Raw genomic sequence first — 13,009 nt, 5'->3', positions numbered from 1 at the left:
CTTATTGAAGGGACAGTTCACCTCAAAATCAAAAATACACATTTTTCCTCTTACCTGCAGTGCTATACAGAAATCAAGATTGTTTTGTTGTGAGTTTCTGAGTGTATTGGTTGTAGAGATGTCTGCCTTCTATCCAACGTAATTGAACTAGATGGTACTCGGCCTGTGGATTTCAGAGAGCCCAAAAAATACACTTGAAAAACTCAACAGCAATGTCTCTTTTTAGAAATTGTGACTCAGTTACTTCAGATAATTCAGCATCTAATCATGGACAGGAGGCTCATGCTCATGTGACATGTTCAAATATAATACACATACTCTGTTTATAAAAAGCCAAGGGAGTTCATGTTTTGTAATGTTAAAAATTGTTATATGGTTAAAAATATACATTAATAGTAATTATAATAATGAAGAATGAAGAAGGTCCATAGCACACTACACAAAAACAGACAACCACTATATACAAAAGTACAATAGATTCAATAAATACAATGACAAAAAAGTAAGTAAAACCAACAGGGAATACACAACATTATTCATATAAAAAAAGCAAAATTCAAGCAACTGCTCCCACAAACAGCACCAGAGGCTCCAGTCTGAATGACAACCAAACTAAGCTCAGGTCAGGGTCTAAATAATACAATTTACAGAGACAGAAAGCCAGCACATGTATCGATACATAAGACACAAAGGCAGAGCAGGTAGGCAGGTGGACATCAACAAATGTTTGGCTGGCAGGACACCATGGTGGACGCTTCAGAAGCGGTCTCATGCCATCATTACATATTTTGAGTAATAGTTCATAGAGGTTGAACAAAATTCAGTGAAGTGGTTGCAATAATTGAAATCAGTCACATTTAAAATGGTTTAAATGCTAAAAAAAAAAAAAAAAAAGTTGTAAAGGTGATTTTCTGTGCTCTACAAGGTGGTCTCAATCTATGATCCTGACATCAATTGCTTCTGTCTCCAGACACAAACCTGGGCCGCAGGTGATGTTTTCCTCATTAGAGTGAAGCTCTCACAGAGGAAACATTACTTCACTCTCATAATTATTATTAACTTTCCTTTCGTCGTCGCGTAACACTCGTGACGGCAGGAAATGTGACCACTGACGACGTCCTCCTGGAGCTGTTAGGTTAGCTAGCTCATTGGTGCTAGCTGAGCTAGCAGTAGATGCACGCTTCCTTCCGAGCAGTGAGACAGCTGGCAGGTGTAGTTTGGTGGGAAGTAAATAGTAAACTGCCCACAACAAGCTCTGTGGATTATCCTGAGTAACAAACTACAATCCGAGTGCCCTTATAAGGGAGGAAAGGCAGACTAACAGCAATACAGGTAAGACATTTTTTTTATTTTTTGGATTTTGGGGTGAACTGTCCCCTTGGCAGGTAATTTGGCACTAAAACACAGGAGATACCAGTACTGCTTACACATGATACTACTAGTTCTACAACAATTTTTATTCCTTATATTATTAACTTTACTAATACTGTTACTTTTAATACTTAAAATTGGTCTCCACTTTATCACGCTATCATTTGTAGCCTTGCAGTAGTTGACAGCCTCTTCTACACTGCTGCTAACAGAAGCAGCAGTGTAGAATAAAAATGGTAGCTGAGAGAGTAGGAGTTTAGAAAAAACAGCCCTGGAGTCAATAAAAAAATGCAGTATGTAAAAGGTGCAGGTAAAAAAAATACAGATGCAGGTGCAACAACCTCCAACAAATTCATCAACAAGTAAGATCAAATAATAAAAAGCATTTTGTAAATGTAGTAACTATTACTCTGTGTTAAAATGGCATTACATTTATTGAAGAGCACATGACTTGTTTAGCCCTCGACGGGCTTGTGACTTGAGTTCAAAGACTTAATTGTGACTTAAAAAACAATGACTTGGTCCCACCTGTGGTTAATAGTAGGAGTAGTATAGCTGTAGTAATAGTAGTATTTTTCGCATATATGAACATTGAAACTTGCAGCCTGCTATGAATTACCAACACTGTCAGTGTTAACTGCTGTAACCACCATCATGCATAATGACTATTAATAATGACGTTCAGAATAAAATTCTAAATAAATAATTATACATAATTCATCTTAAATCCACAACTTAGTATGGCACAATGTAAGTTAGCCCAAACTAAACTGTCTCTGTTTGCTGGATGACTCATCCCTCCCTCCCTCACCGCCCCGGCCCTTCTCGCCTGTCGGTTTGTTGTTTCAGGCCTCTCCTCTCCAACATGAGGGAAAAAGGTGTGCTTGTGCACCGGGGCTAGCTGTTGAAACTTGCACTTGGAAAGCGTCTTGCGGCTCCCTGGCTGCCACAGTGGAGTTATGTTTACGAAATGGCAGATTCGTGATGGTGGTGCCAGCAGTTTGGAGGGGATTTAGTCAGATCCCCTATTCGAGGGCAGTTGTTTCAGTCTGCCGGCGTGAAGAGAATTGGAGTGAAAAGCAGTAAAATGGACTTTTTGTTATAATCTCATGCACCCTAAAGGTCTGTGTTTGGATTCCCACTCACTTTGTGTATGGAAATGCTGATGATGAGATTTGCTTTCATAGGTTGTGTTATTTCACTCCCATCCTTCTGGCTGACTAATGTTTAAGTACACCTGGCTGTTGGCTACGCCGCGCTGGTTTCTATGCCTTTACCCCACTGTAAAGGAATGAGGGGGTTTGTTGGAAGTCTTGCCAGGTCTTTGAGGAGGCTGCGATTAAGACAAGATGGTGGAGCCACACACATCCAAACACCTGGGAAACAGCTGCTGCTGCTGAGGCAACATTCAACAACCAGTCCACCACGGCCTAATATCCTTATCTCAGTGCAAAGTCGTGTCTGGTTAGAGCAGAAATCATGTCGAACAAACCCGATCCTCCGGGATGGATAAGTGACGCCTGCGGGTGATTTATGATGAACTCAGTGGGCTCTGTTTGGACTTCTTGTTGAGCACGATGTGGTGATATTTATAGCGCTGTATTGTTTGGAAGTAAATTTTCAAACCTTTGTGCAGCCATAATGATGTATGATGAGCCGGTGATGCATGTGTATTAACAGATGTCAGACCAGAACAGAAGGGCTGCTTTTAGGAGTCGTAGTTTTCACAATAGCTCTCCTGGAGCTGGGAAGAGTTTAAGGGGAAAAAGCCAACCTGAAATACTTAAGCATTGCTATTAAACACCTATTGGTCGTGTCTCTTGCAATCCACAGTAGTGTGTTGTCCTTGTTCCTGCTGATAATTGGCCAAACACAGAGGCCATGACATTAAGGAAAAACACTGAAAAAGGCTGCATTGATGGGGTCATGCTGCCTCAGGTGTTGGTGTGGTATGATCCAAAAAGTCCAGCTTGGGTTAGAAATCCATACATTTGAATGTTTAGCAGTTTGGTGTTGGTCTAAAGGCAGGATATGTCTGGGTAAAGTTGAAACCAGCAGTAGTTGATTTCTTGGACACATTATATCGCCTTAAAACAGCATGATCTCACAGAAATACACGAAAAGTTTGCAACTTTTAACACTGTATAATACAAGGTACAAGGAAGATTTATTTCTCAGTTTTTAAACGTAGTCCTGAGGGAGGTCAATAATCTTTCTATCTGATAAATGTACCAAGTTGTGTATTATCAAACCAAAACAATGAGCTAAAAGGTGCTAAAATCATCAGTAGAACTGAGATGAACTGCAGAAAAAAAGCATTATTACACAGTATAACTTTTCTTATGCAGCCATACACCTGCTGATTACAGTAAGTTCACACATATTTCAGGAGTTTTCAGTCGACACAATGAAAAAGTGCCTTGCTCAAGGTCACCAAAGTGCAACTGTGGGAAGAAAGTTTCTTCCCCTTCCAGAGTTAAGCAGCTGGTGTGGTGGATTCAAACACTCTCCTCAACAATACATGAGCCTCTTTCTTGTAGGTTTTACACTCTACTGAACTATGCATGTTACAATTAAGCGGGTAGATGTAATTCCCCTCAGAATGGTTTATTTACTCCTTAAGAAAAGTCTCTGAAATTGCTGCAACCAAAAAACAATTTGTGGCCTAACAAGCGACTGAGGCGTAGAGGGTTTCCACTTTTTAAAAGGCGCTGTGGATCCAGGAGTCTCCTGCCGAGTCTGCAGCCAGCGACAACCTTCACATTTCCAGCCGGGGGGAAAAAGAAAACACCGGCCAGATTGCAGAATAATTTCCCCTCTTTGATTCTGTGTCCAGAGAAATGAGACAGGAAGTTGACGATTCCTCCAGACCACCAATGACTGGCAGACAGCTGAGGGAGTCCGCTCCCCCCCTGGTCTTAGATCAGCGTCTGATCTCCATTTTCTGACCCTCAGAGTGTTCACGTTAACAGACACTGATCCGGGGTCAGCTCCTCAGGCCATCTCTGCTCTCCACACCCCAGAGACTGAGCCAAGAAAATGAATTTAGCATGCCACGGTCTTATCTCATTGCCAGACACTCTGAATTTTGTAGCTAATTTGCCGTCATTATTGCCAGATGTGGTGACATGCAGACAGATGTTTATTATATTAAATAGCTGAAGGCGGCTCACAGAAATTATTATTCCTCTGTTATGAAGCTCAGGAAATCTGCTGGAGTGGGTGTTTGACTTTTATGACCACTGAGCTCGTTCCTACATAAGATATGCTTAAAATACAAATTTTGGGGGGGATTTTTTTGGCAATTTTTCCTCAATTGGTTTTGTTTACTATTAACATAGTTATTGTTGGTCAAGTACATTTATACAGTGACCCATTTTTTTCTTTTTTTTTTCTCTTTTTGAGAATTTAGAAACAAAAAAAAAACAGAAGATGGCATGTTTTTCATATGCGATAATACATGTAAAATTAAGGAGCGGAATAGACATATTTAACCAAAGGAAGGGCGTTTTGGGGATATTTGCATTTTCCACTTTTTCCAAATTTCTTCAAATTTACTTTCCTAAACCCTCATTAAAAAGGTAATTATTTCCCTTGCAAAGATTTCATAAATTATATCATACCAGTTCTCTACAAATGAAGCCATATCCTTGTTATTGCTTTTCTAGCTACACTCAGTATTACAAAAAAGCATTTTGTTTTAATATTTGTAGGTTTTGAAAGTAAAAGACCAAAAGGGATTTCATCCCGCTTAAATCTATTAGTCGTCCCAAATATAGTCGCTAGTTCTGCATTAAATGCATTTACTTTTGGGAAGACCAAAAACAAATGCTAGTGGTTAGCTCCCTGGAAGTGGTGAGACTTCTGAGCAGGTGTACTAAAAAAAATCTACAGAGACTCTTCCAGTTAAAAATGAAGTGACCCCAGATTTTGGTATCTAAGGTCGTATTGACTTTGGGTCCCGCCTGCTGACAGACAAATCCAGCAAAATTTCTGTTGTATTGCTTTCATGGATGGTCGCTCACCTCAGCTGATAATTTTGGGCTTTCCTCTTATGTGACAAAAACATTCGATAATTCGTAGATTACTTTCAAGCTCAGTGAGAATCTTTTGACCATATCGAATCACAGTAACGACGTTCGCTTGGTGCAAACACCAACCAACTTGGAAAGACTGAGCTGCAGAAATCCCACGGTCATATAACATGTTCACACGAGCTGCCATCAGTGAGAATCCCAGCACGGACTCCATAAAACCCCTTCAGACCCCATCAGACCATCTCTTTTCAATCTCCAATCCAGCCAAGGCTCTTTGTATGATTAAAAGCATACACAACGGCTTTGCATCTTGCAGATGTTGCCATAAATCACCGGTTGGCCCTGCCTCTGCAACTGGCTGCCTGACAAATGTTCCACAATAACTGGGGCCCCCACCCCACCCTTCCAGTAAAACAGAGGGAAAAAAGCAAAGGGGTAAAAGAGAAAGAAAAAAAAAAGCCTGGAATTTCTACCCGGCTGCTTGTAACTCTTTCAGGACTATTGTAAAGTCTGAGCCATGTCAGCACAGGTGGAAACCTGAGGGGTCGTAAAACCAGAGAGAAAAAAGCCCGCCCACTCCAGGCTTTCTCTTTCCCAACAATGTCTTAAACTCCCCGCTGTCCCGGCCGGCCCTCCACTGTGACTAATTCCACACAAATCTAAAGAGCTAAATCAGTTGGGCTGCTTGTGTGTCTGCAGTAACCGACACCCCCACGCCTGTAAAAGACACAACCATAATGGCTGAGAGAGAGACCGGGCTGTGAATCACAGTCTCTGAGGTTCTGGAGAAAGATGCTGTCTGCAGGCACTTTCAGATCTTCAGCCGTGAACTTTAAAAAAAAGTTTTACACGGATGCTGAGAGGAGCAAAAGCCAATTAGAGATAGCATGAAGCGGACAGCTGAAGTCCAATTTTCCCTTTTCTGCCGGTTATATCAGTCTTTAGGGACTGATGTGACGGATGGATGACAAAGTTTGATGAAACAGTTGAAATGATAAAACCCCAAAGCTGCAGAAAAGAGTCAAAAGCCAATATACAGTATGTGTGCAATATCTGGTGTCAGGCATCGGTGCAGTATTTGATATTGTGGCTTTAATTGTGAGGAATGTGCAGTATTTTGGTGCAGAACATCATGAATCATTCTTGGTGTGTCTATTCTGGTGTAAAGTGATCTGTGTGTGTGACTCATGGACTGGATGAATAATGGACATAACTATTGTGATGTCACCCAATGATTTGTGGACTGCAGTTTTGAAGCCAGTTTGGCTTTTTCTTTTTCATCTAGGTTTTTTGGCTTCATTTTTCAGCCTTTGAGGTTGCCGCGGTGTTACTGACTGTACATGTGGACGGATATTTTATATATAAATGGAGAGAATGTGGGCTGTTTCGTCACCTTTGTGTCAGAAACTGCAGAGACAAAGTATAACAGCTGACGTGGTCTTCTGAAGGTGGAGGGGATTGTGGATTACGCGACACCGAGGTGAGACACCTGCAACCTGCAAGACCACCATTGATACCGACAAACAACAAAACCAGTGTTTTTAGCGAGTCATTGCTGCATTTTCATTTTCCGTCATTTTTGTCACCTGGCGCTGACAAAAATCAAAGAGAGTATCAAAAGAGAGTATTTTAAGTCAAAAATAATCTTTTTCCAACCAGAACCAAGTAATTTTTGTGCCTAAACCCTCCCCGACATTAAACACAGCATTGCAGAAACGTAAAGAAACCTAAAGTTCTAACGTGACCGCTACATAATAATATAGAAATATAATGTATCTGCCACAATGCCGCTATTTATTTTGGAAATTGGTTTCTAAAGCTCACTTCTTAATACAAGATGTCATTTCAACATTTCTGTTTGTGATCAAAGAAACATGTTTATTGGTGTTTTTAACGTTGGAGGGAGGCCGACTGTTGGACCCGTGGACTGTGGATTTTATCTTGTCATAGTGGGAGAAGTACAGGTGTTACTAATAACACTAACGAAGTGATTCAGTGAGAGTGACAGTGAGCCAGCACGCAGGACAGAAGGATCCTGAAATCGAAGCAGGTAAATGTGCTTGTTCCTCTTACTGTAACGTCAAAATGTCGTCTGTGAAAAAAGGCCTGTTGCTTTGTTGTTGTTTGTTTCTGATGCCTCATGTTTCTCACTGTCCCTTTTATACAGACACTGTTACTTGTGTCCCCACATTCGATATGATCATACCTCTTACACAGAGCAGCGAGGCAGCATAATGGCGTGAAATTCCTGCCTTGAAGAGGCAGTAAAAGATAAGTAGTAAAACAAAACGATGAGCTGAAAGATGCAAAAATGCTCCGTATAGAGTTGGGAGAAACGACAGTCATTTGACCCAATGCTGCAAAAATATAATCGTAGCTGTAATAATCTTTGTTACTGTCTCAACTAGACTTTTGATACGGACACATCAACATTTCCAGCCAGCTTTTGAGGTATTTTGCGGTGTGTATTTTGAAGGTTAGGTGTGAGGACTTGTAGTGATGAGAGTTTAGATTTATGAGCACAGACTCTGACAAAAACCGCCAGAGGCTAAGCCTTTTCCCCGCACCTGGGACACTCAGCCATTCTTTGTTTCACATTTACAGCTTCACTTATTATCTCTCAAACACTTATTTTCAGGAATGTGTACAAACGCAGAACTGGTAGCAGCACATTTAAAAAGCCTGCCTGTGCTTCCAGTGTCAGACACTTTAGGAATAATCCTAAACAAATTGCAAATAAGGAGGAAATTGTCTCAGTGTTAAGCACAAGTCAAACACTCAGCCTGGATGAGTCCAGGCTGGTGGAGCGCTGACCCCCGGGGATATTTTACGAGCCACAGGAGGAGAAAAATGAGGAAAGGTGACCTTGTGAGTTTAGTTTAAACTCCAGGTGGCTTCCGCTCATCATGTCAACGCTATCTGACGCTCCGGCCTCGTTGCATTCCTTCGCTGTGTGCAAAGAGAGCTGTGACATTGTGGCTGGTGTTGCTGGCAGCCTGCAATTATCTTTTCAATTTGTTTGAGCCGATTTGACAGCTTCTGGAAAGCCCTGTCAGAGTGGATACGACCAAAGACACAAAGACATGCACAGATAGCTGCACAAGTGCAAACAGATAGAAAGAGACAGACACATAAATTATAATGAGAACTTTAAGAGTTAAAACTAAACCACAAACGACGATCCACAAATGTGAGTAACGCAGATAAACTTAAGTGTCTCAACATGTGCAAATACTGTGACTCAAATGTTCGTCTTGTAATTTGCACGTGGGCTCTTGATCGCTATGCTCTCTAAAACGCTGCTCACTGATTGGTTGTCATGGTCTCCTTTTCTCTAAATGGCTGCAGGAAACTTACATGTGATTCTTCTTTCAGTCAGGAAGAACTAAATTCTGCCAATATTTGCCACCATTAACGCTTAAAAAACAAGATTATCCTGCTGAACAAATCACATAAGCATCATAAAATTTTATTTGCCTAAGAGTTTATTTTCTGCCATTATCCAAAATCCGATGGAAAAATCCCATTGGAGCCGGGGCGATGCTAACTTCAGGTCTGCCAACAAAAAATGTAATCCCTGCACCACTCTACGGTGTAGCTTTTAATGCAGGCAGTCTTTGTTGTCTCCTACAGTTGTGTTTTGCTTGAACTATACTACAGTGCCAACACAATTTCTGGTGGTAGTTCTCCGTTTCATTCATATCCCCTAAATGTGCAGAAAACGTGCACAAATACAGACAACATGAATGCACAATACGGTCAGGAGGCTCTGTCCGTCTTACATTGAGCACAAATGAGCCTCAAGGTTGCATGTTGTTTCTGGTGAGTTCAACTTTTCATTTTTAGGATGACATGTGTTATTTCTCCCTTCAGAAGTTGTATATTCTCAATTTAAGCGTTTTCTTTTTGACTGACCCTAAAAGAAGCTTTTACCGAATGTCTCAATATTGTAACATCAATAGGCATTGCACACTGCTGGCAGCCGCTGATGAAAGCTGGATTGAAAAGACTGCACAAAACTGTATTGATCCTTGGGGGGGGGGTTGGGGGGGGGGGCACTGCAGTGATAGAAGACAGAGAGAAATAGAGAGACTCAGTGTAAATGTCACTGATAACATCAGAATATATCAAGTATACAGAAGGCCCACAAGTGAATAGAACATTTTTTAATTTTGCAGCTGCAGAGATTTGTATGTAGACAAATTTAAAACGCCAGTCTAAATAAAGCTGGTCAACTCACTCATCAGTCTCCACCTGACATTTGACCTTCTGGAGAATCAACACTTCAGACACTCTGGGTCCGAACACACTGGCACCAAGTGTATGCTTGACCCCTGACTGTGAGCCGAGAGACAACACCTCCACAAACACACACAAACCTGTCCAAGTGGAAAGCTATCAGTACAGGTGTGAATGCACCGAATGACCCGCAGTGTGAGATCCGATCACATTCAGAGGTGGTCTGGGCCGTGTGTGGCCACATTCTTTCAGCACTGTGTACGCTAACATGTCCACATGGGCCTCAGTGAAGGACCGCCTACTCAGCTGATGTTCGTGATCATCTGATGCCAACACCCAATACGAAAACTTTCTGTTGCTGCCGTTACACAGACGAAGAGCTCGTAGGACCTATGATGGGGTCTCTCTCCTCTTGCAGGAGCAGGTCTGCCCACTAGCAGCTGTTAAACGGTACAAAAAATCTCACACAAACACCAAAACAGCTCGACTCTGCTGTTAAACCTGTTAATAACAGTTAGGTAACTTGAGGCGGGTGATGTGAGCAGTTAACCCTGTCACTGTGTGTGTATGGCTGATAGACTGTATTTGAGTTTGGCTTTTTGGCCATTGTCACCTTGGTTTTTTGGAGCCAGAGGCGGCCATATTTGGGTGAGAGGGTGGAGTTGTGAGGAGTGAGGGGTGGATTTAACTCACAGTCTGCAGCGATGCCTTGTAGAGAGCCTGTTATTCAAAGTGACCCCGCCCTTAAATATGCATGACTTTAAGCCTTAATAAAATGTAAATGGGTGAGTAAAAGTCATCCCTTGTGCAGTTTTCATGAATTTTTAAATTAGATACAGAGACCCAAACTGTTTTTGTATCAGGCTGTAAACATGTTTATTTGTGGTATAACGTCTAACTTTAATGGGGGTCTGTGAAGACTGACTCGCTTCTGGAGTCAGCTTCTAGTGGTCATCATGGGAAGTGTAGTTTTTCTGTTAAACTAGTAACTGTTTTTAAAGACCAATAAAATATAAATTCCTTTCAGCAAACATTAAGTTCAACTTTCAAATTTGACCCTTTTTAAACATCAATAACGGGCCGAAATTAAACTTTCTGAAAGAAATTAAAACATCAAGTTCATCTGAAACCATATGCATGGAAAGCAAGTTTTTAAATAACTATTTTAATAAAAGGCCTAATGTATTATTTTAACACTGAAAGTGAAAAATGTAGCTTCCTTTTTATGGGGGTTAAACAGGACATAATTGTGATACATTTTTATCTTTTTGGTTGGAGCCTCCACCAAAAGCAGTTTTCAAAAGGCGTGAGTGATGCTGTCCCTGGGAATGATGGGAAAAGCCTCGTGCTGACATCAAGCAAACAAACACGAAAGGTTTTTAATTTCAGGCCAAGCCTCCTGTCGACAGCTCGAACAAATGAAAGCAGAGGAAGGAATGAGGACGGGGGGAAACAGTGAAGAGAAAGACTAACACGACACAGCGCTAATCGAGCCTCTTTCTTTAAAAAGAAGAAATATCGCCCCTCTTTTGTTGATGCTGAGAGCTCTTTGTAGAGACCTAATCTGATAACAGGGTGTGAGTGTTTTCTTAAGTTAACCTCGCCACTATTTACTGAGACCCAGAGCCGCCAAAATGGTGTTTGTGAAACCTGCTGTGCCACATTGAGTCTCACTTAGGGGAGTAACACTTCCAAACAAAATGTTTCATCTTGTACTGATTATTGGCCGACATCTCAATTGGATTTTCAATCTTCTCTGGGAACGAACATTTGGACCGCCGCAGTTTATATGTTGGCTGGAATGTCATAGCAATTAACTCATACTTTCTTCATGTGTGCCAGTCATTAATGAGTACAATATGGCCGGTGCCTCCACATGCGATGAATTCAATCTTGGCTTTTCCCTCATGTGGATCCAGGATTTTAAACTCCAACAAAGCATCCAGGCTGATGTTAATGCTCATGTGCAAACGTTAAGGCATTTTGTGTGTTTGTCATCCAAAAGAAAACCTAATTTAGCATCTATGTATGTAAAAAGACGTCTTTTGCATTTCCAACAATCGAAGCGCCCAACGCCGTCACACACAGTGAACCCTGCGAGCATGTCCTGGCAGGCAGTGTTGTGCAAACAGCGCTGCTTTTTAGAACAACTGAGCTGTCGAATATTTATTGTTTGGTTAAGGTTTCAGTGAGAAATTACGACATCAGTCGGCGGCATAGGAGCAGCTCTGCGAGGGGGGATTTCCCACTTTCCCCTCAGACCAGCAATGTCTGAGCCTGATCAACGCACTGAAAGACTCAGTGTTGATGGATAGTTCGTCTTTGGTTGATTCTCTTTGAAATTCAAGAGCCATAAAAAATCTTTGCTTTTGAAAGCTATGCTGATATTTTTGGTTTGAAGCTGCTGATAGCTTATACTGTGTTTAGTGCATAAAAAGAGTTTTAATGTCAGAGCGGTTAAGCCTTTAGACTATCACTGGACACTAAATCTCTCGGCTGCAATCAGACTGATGAAATATCCCATCATTAAAGGGCTCATTTTGTAGTAATTTTTTTGTCTACTATTGTCAGTGTATTAGACAGGAGTTACTAATAGTACCTCTTTTGAATTAATCATGTGCAGATATTGCATTTTCAATTGCCTTGTGTCTGAATTTTGCATTTAAATCACTTCATTGTGCCTTGCTTATTGTACCATTACCAACAAAGCTTAGCTAGCTAACTGGTTTGGAGAACTATTGTGACCAGGTCCCCAGGAAAGCCGCTCAGCCTTGCAGACAATTTTTCCCAGTGTCCATTGGCAAACAAGGTCAATGATAAATCCTTCTGTTCTGAATTTTTGCGCCAGGATGGCTTTATATTTGTAAAGTCTACGTTAAAGTCTATAAGTTGAGCAGGAATTCATGGGCGGGGCCAGCGGGAGAAGCAGCACATATTCAGTGGGCTGCATACCATAGAGGTCAACACAAAGCAAAAAGAAATGTTTGGCGAGAAACTCTGTTGGAATGAATAGACGCCATCTTTGGTCCAATGTCTGGGTATTATTTAGGTCTGTGATTGTGACTGAAGATTGCTTACATCTACCGAAGTCTATGAAAACTGTGTTACATGAGGTGAATTTTAGATGTGACACAATTGCACGCAAATTAATTATTATTTTAAGCATGAAACCAACCGTTCTTAAATCAAAATACAAACAAAGTAATAATAACACACCGTTACAGTTATTGAACTTTGGGATTCATTACACTTTTTATGTTTACGCCATTAAAACTGCTTTAAGTAACTCAAAAAAATAATGAGGATTTCAGATAGCATGAAACTTCATATCAAAGCAGAACCATCATGTCTGATATTTAATG

The sequence above is a fragment of the Plectropomus leopardus genome, chromosome 22 (assembly GCF_008729295.1).
Source record: "Plectropomus leopardus isolate mb chromosome 22, YSFRI_Pleo_2.0, whole genome shotgun sequence".
Taxonomy (NCBI): Eukaryota; Metazoa; Chordata; class Actinopteri; order Perciformes; family Serranidae; genus Plectropomus; species Plectropomus leopardus.
The sequence above is the reverse complement of the archived record's forward strand: the minus strand, read 5'-3'. Positions refer to the sequence as shown.